This window comes from Phoenix dactylifera, chromosome 18 (genome assembly GCF_009389715.1).
Source record: "Phoenix dactylifera cultivar Barhee BC4 chromosome 18, palm_55x_up_171113_PBpolish2nd_filt_p, whole genome shotgun sequence".
NCBI lineage: Eukaryota > Viridiplantae > Streptophyta > Magnoliopsida > Arecales > Arecaceae > Phoenix > Phoenix dactylifera.
This window is the reverse complement of record NC_052409.1, coordinates 8,794,711-8,808,713: the sequence shown is the minus strand read 5'-3', so window position 1 is coordinate 8,808,713 and position 14,003 is coordinate 8,794,711.

The window sequence follows — 14,003 nt, the reverse complement described above, 5'->3', positions numbered from 1 at the left end:
TTAGATCAATTGGTGAACTAGATCAATTGACGGGACCTGAGTTCAACTCCAAGCAGTACAATCCTAATCTAATTTGAAAACTTAAGCAAGCACTTTCAAACAAGTTGAAGTTCAAAAGCAATTAAGAGTTTGAATGTAATTAATATTTGAAGGAAAATAAGAATTTGAAAGCAACTAAAATTTGGAAAAGGACTTAGTTGCATCACAAAAACAATCAAGGTTTGAAGGAAAAAAACACTTGTGCTCTGATACTAGAAGAGTTGCAATAGGCTTGACTGCCCGGCATGAACAACAAAGAGAAAAAGATTGTACTAGCTAAGCAGGAATTAAGCTAATTTAGGAGTACAGAGGTCAATAAATTTTATAAAACCAAAGGGAAAAAAATAAAACAAAGCATTAAAAGATTAAGGATAATTAGTTACTTACCTTGCTATATATCAAAGGCGCTCTCCATTACCTAAAATCCACAGGACAGTTGACTCGCCATAATGTACCAAATGTGTCATCATCGATCCCAGAATCCACCAAAATTTGCTATAAAATCCACCAGAGGTGCATAGAATCCACCATGCAAAGAAAATTTAAAGACAATATTGTAATTAACCATGATAAGAGTACCTCCATTGACATTATTATATTATATTATTGTGTTATATAATTATAATAATATAAATATAACAATACAATAATATATAGTATGTTATAATTATATTGATTATATAATATAATATGAAAATATGTTAATTCATATCAATATTAATATTATTTTACTGAAATAATTAATACTGATAGTAACTATATTATAATAAATATTTTCATATTATTGTAATAGTAATTATGATATTTGTATATCTTTGTATTATCATTATATTACTAGATTACGAATATATAGTATTATTACATTACTATGTGTGGAGTGATTGATTAAAACCCCATTTGATTTTGATGAGCTCAAAGCATTTGAGTATAATTCTTGTTTACTAATGAATTCAATTAAGTGTTTCAGTGAAAATCCTGTCTACGTGTCTCTAGACTTGGTTCATAGTATTTTGGATAAGTTAAGAAATCAGCCTGAACCAAAGTCTGAGACTCGAGTCGACTCCAGAGTATCACGAGTCGACTCCAAGCGTATCAAGTTCACTGGCACGAGCTCGAGTCGACTCCAGATCAGTACGAGTCGACTCCGACTGAGAACAGACAGAAGAACAGAAAGCTTCAACTCAGAACCTGTCAACGAGTCGACTCCCAAAGTGCGCGAGTCGACTCCGATGTTCACCGAGTCGACTCCAGGGTAGTAAGAGTCGACTCCAAGAGGAACACAAAGAAAAAGTCAGAGAGCAGTTTTCGGGTCTGAGATTCGAGTCGACTCCAGTGGAACGCGAGTCGACTCCGATGGTTGGCAGGTCGACTCCAAAGAAAGCAAGAGTCGACTCTCAGCGGTACACAAAGAAAAAGTCAGAGAGCATTTTATTGACTCTGAGATTTGAGTCGACTCCCGCAATACGCGAGTCGACTCCAAGACTCCGCGACCATCAACAGACAGAAGACCAAGTTACTGCCTCTGAGATTCGAGTCGACTCCCAGACAGCTCGAGTCGACTCCAAGACAGCTTCACATCAAAAAGGCAGAAGACCAAGTTTCGGAAACTGAGAGCCGAGTCGACTCCGAGGAAGCTCGAGTCGACTCCAAGACTGGACGAGCCAAAAGACAGAGGATCGGGAGTTCGGGCTCTGAGATTCAAGTCGACTCCCAGGACAGTCGAGTCGACTCGAGTGGATCAAATTCAAAATTGGATCCACGGACTTCAGTGGATGAGCCGACTCCGAAATTGCCAAGTCAGCTCCAGAAGTTGGCGAGTCGACTCCAGGTCAAGACGAGTCGACTCCCAGTCGTGAAGGCAACTTTAATTCAAATTTGGAACAGTTGCCGAGTCGACTCCGGAAAAGCTTGAGTCGACTCCCGCTACCGCCGAGTCGACTCCTGATCGCGCGAGTCGACTCTAACCCACCAACGGACACATTGTCAGGGTGCGCAGAGTGTGCAGAACGGGCAGAAAAAGCTCTCTAACGGCTAGTTTCCATGGGGGTTGGTTTAAATAACCACAGAAGACTGTAGCAAGGCAGAGAAGAACTATTCCACTCCAACAAATCAAGCATTCAAGCTCTGCAACGTGTTCTTCAACGAAAAAGAGGAAGATCTGCATTTACTGCATCCACCTACATCTTCCCAGCAATTAAAGCCTTCTCCTCCTGCATTCAAGTCGACTACTCACTCAAGAGGAGACCAGAAGTTTAAGAAGCCATTCCTCTTCTCCAACCTAAAAGCGTTTGAGGCTTCTTAACTTCATTTATTGTTCATATTGTCTTTTATCTGCTTTTGAGAAGCTGTATTTTTCTGTTTCTTCTTTTTATTTACACATTGTATTTGCTTGGTTCAATCGGGGGACTGAATCAAGGGGTTTGAGGTTGGTTGGTGAGCCGAGTGTAAAACCAACGTGTGTAAGGGTTCGATTGTGATCCCGAGAAAACAATCGGGGTGGTTCTAGTTGGTGAGCCTGGAAAAACCGACCGAGTTCGTTGTGAGCTCGTAAAACAACAAGTTTGGTTGTGAGCTTGGAAAACAACCGGCTGTAATCCAAGGGGGTTATAGTGAATTCCCAAGTGAGACTTGGGGAGTGGACGTAGGAGCAAGGGTTAGCTCCGAACCACTATAAAACTTGGTGTTTGTGATTGCGTGTCTCTATTCTTCTTCCTTTCATATCACTCACAGCACATAGTAATTAATTAAATAACTTACACTAGTTTTAATTACTTATCCACATCGTTTTAAATACCCAAATTATTTTAAAACCCAATTCACCCCCCCTCTTGGGTTGTCTATCTGGGCAACAAGTGGTATCAGAGCCTAAACTCTTCCACTCAAGAGTTAAAAGATCAAAATGATAACCCCATTTGGATCTTCCCACATTGAGGGTCAGTCCACCCAAAGACCCCCTTTCTTTAATGGATCCGACTACTCATACTGGAAGGCTAGGATGAGAATATTCATCCAAGCCCAAGACTATGAGATGTGGACCATTGTAGTAAATGGCCCATACATCCCATCCACATATGTAGAGGGTATCACGGTACCCAAATTAGAAAAGGATTGGGATGAACATGACATGAGAAAGGCACAACTAAATTCTAAAGCTATGAATGTGTTTTACTGTGCCTTAGACAGAAATGAATTCAATAGGGTCTCTACTTGCAACTCTGCAAAAGAGATCTGGGATAGACTTGAAGTGACCCATGAGGGCACAAATCAAGTTAAAGAATCCAAAATTAATATATTGGTTCATAAGTATGAACTATTTAAAATGGATTCTAATGAGACAATCACTAGCATGTTCACTAGGTTTACTGACATTGTCAATGGCCTAAAAAGCCTTGGCAAGAACAATACTAACAGTGAGCTTGTCAGGAAAATCCTTCGGTGTCTACCAAGGTCGTGGGAAGCTAAAGTGACGGCAATCCAAGAAGCCAAGGACTTGAACAAATTACCACTCGAGGAGCTTCTTGGATCCTTAATGACGCACGAGCTAACCATGAAGCAACACAACGAGGAAGAGTCCTCCCACAAGAAAAAGGTAATAGCTCTAAAATCTACTTCATCTAACAAGGAATTATCTTGCAGTAGCAGCAGTGAAGGAGAAGAACATGAGGAAGATGATGGTGAGGCACTTCTTGTGCGCAAGTTCAAAAAATTCATCAACCACAAGAAGGCTTATCATCAAAGGAGAGGCCCCTCAAATTCCTACCGCAAGGACAAAGGTAAGAAAAGGGAAAATGAGGGGATTGGGTGCTATGAGTGCAAAAAGCCGGGACACATCAGAGCTGAGTGTCCCTTACTAAAGAAGGGCAGCAAGTACAAGAAGAAGAAAGCCCTTGTCACCACCCTATCGGACTCCGACACATCATCTTCATCATCGGATGAAGAACAAGAAGAGAAGGCCAATTTCTGCTTCATGGCCAATGAAAATGAGGTAACTTCCGAAACACAGCTTGATTTTACATTTGATGAACTTTATGATGCTTTTAATGAATTAATGATAGAATATAAGGCAATAAATCTTAAGAATAAAGAACTAAAAATAACTAATCAATCATACCTACATAAATACGATAAATTAGTTAAGGATAAGGATTTAATCACCAAAGAAAATATAGAACTTAAGACAAGCAACCAACTTTTAACTCAAAAGACTAATACCTTAACTAAAGATAATGAAAAACTAACTAAGGAATTTTTAGAATTTAAAAACCATAAACAAATCTTAAACAAGGATCTAACAAACAAACTAAATGATCTAAAAACAGAAAATCAAACACTAACTAAAGAACTTAACAAATACAAATCCTTAGTTGAAAATTTACATATAGTTCTGAAAAGTTAAATATGATACTCAATAGTCAACGAGCAGTATTTAATAAAGCGGGTTTAGGATATAAACCAAGAAATAAACAAAAACTTCTTAGTAACTTCTTTGTTAAAGCTGGGGAAACTAAAACTAAGAAAATAACCTGCTTTTGTTGTGGAACTATAAGTCATAAAGCAAATGTGTGTAATTTTAGGAAAGGTAAATCAAGAAGGAAAATTAAAAGGGTATGGGTTCTAAAAGGAACCAACTTGACTAACCATGAAGGACCCAAGAAAACTTGGGTACCTAAGTTGACATGATTTGCTTGTGTAGGAGTGTCTTGCAGCCAAGGTCAACAAAAACTGCTGGTATTTGGATAGTGGCTGCTCAAGGCACATGACGGGTGATAAGGATCAATTTTTCACCCTTGAAGCTAAGAAGGGAGGTGCTGTGACTTTTGGAGACAACAACCAAGCTCACATCATTGGTATTGGTAAAGTTCAAATCACCCCTTCAACTTTTATAGATAATGTTAGATATGTTGATGGTCTTAAGCATAACTTGTTAAGCATTAGTCAATTATGTGATAAAGGATATGATGTTATGTTTAAACCATCACTATGCATTATAACAAACCCTAATGACAATAGTTTAGTTTTTAAAGGGATTAGACGTGGAAATGTATATGTTGTTGACCTAGAAGATCTTGCAAAACATAACCAATGTTTAGTTGTTAATGAAACTAAAGATAATGATGCTAGTTGGTTATGGCACCGTAAGTTAGGTCATGCAAGCATGGACACAATAACTAAACTAGTTAAAAGAGATTCCGTGATAGGTTTGCCAAAATTAAAATTTGAAAAGAACAAAATATGTGAAGCATGTCAATTTGGCAAACAATCTAGGAACTCATTTAAATCCATAAAATGTGTCTCTACCTCTAGGCCTCTAGAATTATTACACATGGACCTATTCGGACCAACTAGAACAACAAGCCTAGGTGGAAATAAATATGGTCTAGTTATTGTAGATGATTACTCTAGGTACACATGGGTCATGTTCCTAGCACATAAGGATCAAGCATTTTCTGTTTTTAAGAAGTTCCATAAGGAAGTAACAAATGCTAGAGAGTCTTCAGTCATAGCCATTAGAAGTGACCATGGAACTGAATTCGAAAATCAGTCATTTGAGGAATTTTGTAGTAAAAAGGGGATAACCCATAATTTTTCTGCACCTAGGACACCACAACAAAATGGAGTTGTGGAAAGAAAAAATAGGACTCTAGAGGAAATGGCTAGAACTATGTTATGTGAAAGTAACCTCCCTAAGTACTTTTGGGGAGAAGCCATTAATACTTCTTGCCATATATTAAATAGAGTTTTATTAAGACCCATCATAAAGAAAACACCTTATGAACTGTGGAAAAACAGAAAACCAAAAGTTAATTACTTTCATGTTTTTGGATGTAGGTGTTTTGTTCATAATAATGGAAAAGATAATCTAGGTAAATTTGACTCTAAATCGGATGAAGGAATATTCTTAGGTTACTCTACAACTAGTAAAGCCTATAGAGTCTTTAATAAAAGAACCTTAGTTATAGAAGAATCTATACATGTTGTATTTGATGACTCTAGTGACATCTCCTCTAGTAAGAAAGTTAATTTTGATGATGATGTTGAAATTCTTGAAGAAAAGATAGATGAGATGGCATTACAAGATGATAATCAAAAGTTGAGTGAAGGAGCACCATCAAGCCAAGAGGCTATTGTGGATCATGGGCTAACTAAAGCTTGGAGGTATGCTCACGGGCATCCTAAGGAACTAATTCTAGATGATCCATCTCAACCGGTTAGGACTAGAGCATCCCTTAGAAATTTAAATAACCATCTAGCTTTTGTCTCACACTTTGAGCCCAAACACATAGAAGAGGCCGAAAATGATGTAAATTGGATAAATGCAATGCAAGAAGAATTAAACCAATTTACTAGAAACAAGGTATGGAATCTAATAGAGAGACCTTCTGAATATCCTATTATAGGCACGAAATGGATTTATAAAAATAAACTTGATGAAAATGGAATTGTTATAAGGAATAAGGCTAGACTAGTAGCAAAGGGTTATAATCAAGAAGAAGGTATAGATTTTGATGAAACCTTTGCTCCTGTAGCTAGACTTGAGGCTATTAGACTATTATTAGCATATGCATGCTCTAAGGACTTCAAACTTTTTCAAATGGATGTAAAAAGTGCATTTTTAAATGGGTATATTAATGAGGAGGTATATGTAGAACAACCTCCTGGTTTTGAAAATCATCAATACCCTAATCATGTATATAAACTGAACAAAGCACTTTATGGTTTAAAACAAGCACCTAGAGCATGGTATGAGAGACTTAGCAAATTCCTATTAGAACATGAATTCTCTAGGGGAAATGTAGATACAACCCTATTTCTGAAAAAGCAAAACAAAGATATGTTATTAGTACAGATTTATGTTAATGATATCATTTTCGGTGCTACTAACAATCGCCTCTGCGAAGAATTTGCTGATTTGATGCAGAGTGAGTTTGAGATGAGCATGATGGGAGAGCTGAACTACTTCCTCGGGCTTCAAATCAAACAGTCTGAAGGAGGCATCTTCATCAATCAAGCCAAGTATATCAAAGAGATGCTCAAGAAGTTTGATATGGAGGGAAACAAGTCAATCAGCACCCCCATGAGCTCATCATGCAAATTAGATCAAGATGAATCAGGTAAATCTGTAGATCAAAAACTTTATAGAGGTATGATAGGATCCTTATTGTATCTTACTGCAAGTAGACCTGATATTATGTTTAGTGTTTGCATGTGTGCTATATATCAGGCTAATCCTAAAGAATCACATCTAGCTGCAGTTAAGAGAATTTTTAAATACTTAATAGGAACTAAGAACATAGGGCTATGGTACTCTAAAGAATCTAGCCTAAACTTAATAGGATACACAGATTCAGACTTCGCTGGATGTAAGCTTGATAGAAAAAGTACCAGTGGATCGTGTCAATTTCTAGGAGAAAATCTTATCTCATGGTTTAGCAAGAAACAAAACTCGGTTGCATTATCTACTGCTGAAGCTGAATATGTTGCAGCCGGGAGTTGTTGTGCTCAAATCTTGTGGATTAAACAACAATTAGAAGATTATGGCATTAAACAAGATAAAATTCTCATTAATTGTGATAATACAAGTGCCATTAATCTAACTAAAAATCCAATTCAACATTCAAGAACTAAACACATTGAGATAAGACATCACTTCATAAGAGATCATGTATTGAATGGTGATGTGACACTCCAATTTGTTTGTACTGATAATCAATTAGCAGACATTTTTACAAAACCCCTAAGTGAAGAGAGGTTTAGTGTGCTTAGGAGGGGATTAGGAGTGATTGATCCATCCTAGTGGTGGTTTCCACTAGATTCATTGATTTTGATGACTAGATTGTGGTTAAAATAGAGTTTCTTTTCAATAATCATCAAATCAGATCATACTTTAGTGTTTTTCCCTCATTTGGCATGATTATAGCATGATTTTTAGGTGCGTGCCAAGGTTAGAGACGACTCGAGTAAGTTTCAGAGTCGGCTCCTAAGGGGGAGTCGACTCGCGCATTTGCGGGAGTCGACTCGCAAAGATGGCAGCAGAGGGGGAGTCGACTCGCATATAGTCGGGAGTCGACTCGAAGTCTACAGGCGCATAAGGAGAGTCGACTCGCGCATATTCTGGAGTCGACTCGAGGTCGAGTCGACTCGCGACTCAGTGGAGTCGACTCGCAGTCGGGATCCGACTTTTTAACCCTAGATTTGTCGTTTCGAAAACACTTTTCTCTCAAGCCGCCACTGTTCAAAAGCCCTAGAGCCGACTCCTAGGTCGTCCCCGATCGTCTCCAACCCCTTTTCCGTCGATCTTTCACCGGTTCTTCGGTTTTTCATCCCTTCCTAGGTCGCCCCCGGTCGGTCCCAAGCCTCCTCCGTCGACCTTTCTCCGTCCTTTAGGTTTTTCATTCCGTCTAGGTCATAATGCCGCGTAAGACCGTTGTCCGGAAGAGGTCCCGACCCGAGGCCGGTCCCGAGCGGCGCTCCAAGGCACGGCACGATCCCGCGAGGCAACCACCTCCGGCTCGTTCTCCGCCTAGGGCGGTTCCCGCGAGGCCATTGGCCGGGAAGGCCGTCACCACCGGGAGATATGTCGACTTTGACTATCTCTCCCGGGAAGGGTTCACCATAGGTGATAGGCTTAGGACACAGGGATTAGAGTACTTCCTCACTTTAGATCTCCCCACTTACCCTGGCCTTGTTAGAGAGTTCTATGGTACCGTCCATCGGGGAGATGGGGGTATCGAGGGCACAATAGCCGGTGTCCCTCTATTTGTTACGGAGGATCTTATTGCCCACATCCTCCACCTTCCATTAGTAGGGGTGGCTCCCACACACCCTGAGGACAGGGTTGAGGCCCTTACGGCCGTTCTAGGGCATCCACCCCAGTCACCTCTAGACGAGGTTTCTGCTAGCTCACTTCCGATTGAGGTGAGAATCCTTTTGAGTATACTGTCTAGGTCCATCTTCCCTAAGACAGGGAGATTTGATTTTGTAAATGAGAGAGACCTAGCTCTTATGTTTTATATTCTTCAGGACACCCCGATCAACTTCCCCAAACTCATCTATAGGTATATGTGTGAGCCCCTAGATAGACCTAGGCTCACCCTCCCATACGGCATAATATTCACCCTTCTGTTTAGGGAGTACGAGATTCCCATTCCTGAGGGGGAGCCCTTTCGCGCATTGCGATGGACTGATCGCACGCGTGCAGGGACCCTACACAGGATGGGGTTTCGGAAGAGAGAGGGGATCTGGGTTAGAAAGTCGTCCCTCACCTCACAGACCACCAGACCTTCCCCCAGTCCTGAGCCCGATTCAGACTACGCAGACCTTCCAGACCATCCAGACCTTCCATCCACTCCTCCTGCTCCTACCACCTCCGCCGGACCCTCCTCCTCAGCTCCACCCACTCAGCCTATGGAGGTCCGGATCTCGTCTGAGCAGCTCCGGGAGCTGCGGCAGGAGATAGTCCGAGATCTGCTCCAGGAGCTCCGAGGTTCGGTGCCTGCTCCCACTCCTGCACCCGTATCTTCTCAGTTGGTCCCTTCCTTGACAGCCGTGACTGACATGACGGCTCATGTACGGGAAGAGATCTACAATGTCCGGAGTTTGGTCCAGGGTCAGTCCTCCAGTATGAGTGAGGTCACGGGCATCACTCGGAAGATGCGCGATGACATCCAGAAGGACATGAGCACCACCACCCAGGGGGCCGAGCGCTTGTCGAATGTGCTCATCGACAAGCTGGATACACTTCAGACGTCGGTGACTGAGCTCTCCACTACACACAGCAGGGCCACCTCATCCATCATCACTCAGCTCGGGCATCTTACAGATGCGGTCACCCTCCTCATGGAGGAGAACAGATTGAGAGGAGGAGACACATCCTCGAGAGGAGGAGCTACATCCTCGAGAAGACCGTAGCTACTTTTTGTATTTTGCTTTGACATGTATTGCTTTACGTTACTTATTGTATTCTGAAATGTACTTACATACAAATTAATACAATGAGTAGCCGCATTTTTCTTCAATACTGTGTCTTTTGATTTATGTTTGATTGTGTGTTTTGATTACCTCCTTTTTGATATGATGACAAAAAGGGGGAGAAATATGTATAAAATATGTAAAAGGGGGAGAAATATGCATAAAATATGTAAAAGGAATCAATGGAAATCAATAAAAAGATAAACTCTTAAAACACACAAATTTGTTCTTAGTGGATTCGGTACCTCGAGGCTCATTATCTCTCTTTTGGGGCTCCTAATGGAGTAATCTCCAGAATCTATTCAACGGATATTCGGAGATTAGCTGAATCCTACTCAAGAACAAATTGACAGATTTTCCCTCTAAAAACTAAAAATTTCAGTTCATAAACTTCAAAGCATTAAAAGAAAATTCAGAGAATCAAAACATAGTAGAATGCATATGTTGAGGGGGAGAATCTGAATTTTAAGCAAGCTAAATTATTAAACATATATAAGCCAAACAATTGATTGCATGATATGAAGGCTTATATAATTCCAAATGAAAGGGGGAGCTTTGACTCCGAAATTTATTGTTTCACTCCTTTCAAGCTTGGATAAATTGAATTACCAGACATTTGAATTCATTTATGGATTTTATTTCATTGTTTATTGTGCAATTCACTTTACATATACTCAATGTTTTGTCATCATCAAAAAGGGGGAGATTGTGGAGTGATTGATTAAAACCCCATTTGATTTTGATGAGCTCAAAGCATTTGAGTATAATTCTTGTTTACTAATGAATTCAATTAAGTGTTTCAGTGAAAATACTGTCTACGTGTCTCTAGACTTGGTTCATAGTATTTTGGATAAGTTAAGAAATCAGTCTGAACCAAAGTTTGAGACTCGAGTCGACTCCAGAGTATCACGAGTCGACTCCAAGCGTATCAAGTTCACTGGCACGAGCTCGAGTCGACTCCAGATCAGTACGAGTCGACTCCGACTGAGAACAGACAGAAGAACAGAAAGCTTCAACTCAGAACCTGTCAACGAGTCGACTCCCAAAGTGCGCGAGTCGACTCCGATGTTCACCGAGTCGACTCCAGGGTAGTAAGAGTCGACTCCAAGAGGAACACAAAGAAAAAGTCAGAGAGCAGTTTTCGGGTCTGAGATTCGAGTCGACTCCAGTGGAACGCGAGTCGACTCCGATGGTTGGCAGGTCGACTCCAAAGAAAGCAAGAGTCGACTCTCAGCGGTACACAAAGAAAAAGTCAGAGAGCATTTTATTGACTCTGAGATTCGAGTCGACTCCCGCAATACGCGAGTCGACTCCAAGACTCCGCGACCATCAACAGACAGAAGACCAAGTTACTGCCTCTGAGATTCGAGTCGACTCCCAGACAGCTCGAGTCGACTCCAAGACAGCTTCACATCAAAAAGGCAGAAGACCAAGTTTCGGAAACTGAGAGCCGAGTCGACTCCGAGGAAGCTCGAGTCGACTCCAAGACTGGACGAGCCAAAAGACAGAGGATCGGGAGTTCGGGCTCTGAGATTCAAGTCGACTCCCAGGACAGTCGAGTCGACTCGAGTGGATCAAATTCAAAATTGGATCCACGGACTTCAGTGGATGAGCCGACTCCGAAATTGCCAAGTCAGCTCCAGAAGTTGGCGAGTCGACTCCAGGTCAAGACGAGTCGACTCCCAGTCGTGAAGGCAACTTTAATTCAAATTTGGAACAGTTGCCGAGTCGACTCCGGAAAAGCTTGAGTCGACTCCCGCTACCGCCGAGTCGACTCCTGATCGCGCGAGTCGACTCTAACCCACCAACGGACACATTGTCAGGGTGCGCAGAGTGTGCAGAACGGGCAGAAAAAGCTCTCTAACGGCTAGTTTCCGTGGGGGTTGGTTTAAATAACCACAAAAGACTGTAGCAAGGCAGAGAAGAACTATTCCACTCCAACAAATCAAGCATTCAAGCTCTGCAACGTGTTCTTCAACGAAAAAGAGGAAGATCTGCATTTACTGCATCCACCTACATCTTCCCAGCAATTAAAGCCTTCTCCTCCTGCATTCAAGTCGACTACTCACTCAAGAGGAGACCAGAAGTTTAAGAAGCCATTCCTCTTCTCCAACCTAAAAGCGTTTGAGGCTTCTTAACTTCATTTATTGTTCATATTGTCTTTTATCTGCTTTTGAGAAGCTGTATTTTTCTGTTTCTTCTTTTTATTTACACATTGTATTTGCTTGGTTCAATCGGGGGACTGAATCAAGGGGTTTGAGGTTGGTTGGTGAGCCGAGTGTAAAACCAACGTGTGTAAGGGTTCGATTGTGATCCCGAGAAAACAATCGGGGTGGTTCTAGTCGGTGAGCCTGGAAAAACCGACCGAGTTCGTTGTGAGCTCGTAAAACAACAAGTTTGGTTGTGAGCTTGGAAAACAACCGGTTGTAATCCAAGCGGGTTATAGTGAATTCCCAAGTGAGACTTGGGGAGTGGACGTAGGAGCAAGGGTTAGCTCCGAACCACTATAAAACTTGGTGTTTGTGATTGCGTGTCTCTATTCTTCTTCCTTTCATATCACTCACAGCACATAGTAATTAATTAAATAACTTACACTAGTTTTAATTACTTATCCACATCGTTTTAAATACCCAAATTATTTTAAAACCCAATTCACCCCCCCTCTTGGGTTGTCTATCTGGGCAACACTATGTAATATCATGATAATTATTGTTTCATCATGTAAGAACTATTATTATAAGGATTATAATAATATCATGATATTTTTGAATTATTGTAATCATAGCAATGTTATTATCATATGAGTATTGGGAAGAAAAGGAGGTGATGGTTTAATGACTCTTGCAAAGAACCAAACACCTGCATCTGTCTACCTGCAACCGGAATGTAACATCGGAGGCCCAGATGCAGGTAACCAAACAACCTCTTAATTCTTTGATATCAGATATTACGCTGATAGTTAACGTATTAGTTGCTTCTATTTCAAGAATGAAACTTGGGGAAGCCTTTATGGTCATTGATTGTGAATATAATGGTAGGAACTCTTTTATTGGAAAGATGAGAGGCTATGAAATGGGAATTTTATGCATTTGCCATGTCACAACATAAACTTTTAGTTGGCTTATCAAATTTGTTTCCTGCAATATCTTAAGTAGATCTCATGGAGTTCTAGATATTTATGATTTCAATCTAATTAGATCTTATTAGGTCATTTGTATAATCTGAAAAATTTTATTGACTAACATATATTCTGGAAGTCTAACCTATCCTTTCTCAAAACATGCCGGTTTGTTTTCGATGTGTTGCTTAGCCTGCTTTTCATCATAAGTTAAACTTGTGATCGCAAATTCAAGCTAATTTCTTTTTTCATGACATATATTTGAAGTGTTTGAGATGGATTCTTCAGATACTTCAGCCATTAATGTCATCCGATTGCCTAAATACATATTGCCATACTATGAGATTTTGAAGTTATGAGCTATTTATTTAGTATATATCAACTTATTTGAGGCTATATGTCAGTTAATTTATGACTTATGTTGGTATCTTTAATTTCTTTCATTGAAGCTGGTTTATTCTATTGCTCTTATATTTGCTTCTTCAGTTGGTATCAACATTGTATTTGCCTTTTATGATCACTGTGTCAAAGCCTCTTCTATAACCAATTATACATGTTAAGGTCTCCTCTTATAGCTTCTATTTTGCACCAAGGTCTACTCTCAATTTTTCACAATATTAATCACAAAGAAACTCTCTTGCTCTTTTACAGCCCACCACCCCACCAAGTTGGGTTCCAAAAAGCATGATATTCTAGTTTCTTGCCATTTTTAGATGTGTAGATCATGATCCGTTGTGTGAAAATGAAAATTCAAACTATTGAATGTAATCAACTATCTCTAAGCTATCTATCAAACAAGAAAGCATTTACTGAGACTTGTTTTCTTAACAGATAATTCAAATAACAAATATACTGTTTTAATTTGATTTATGTCTTG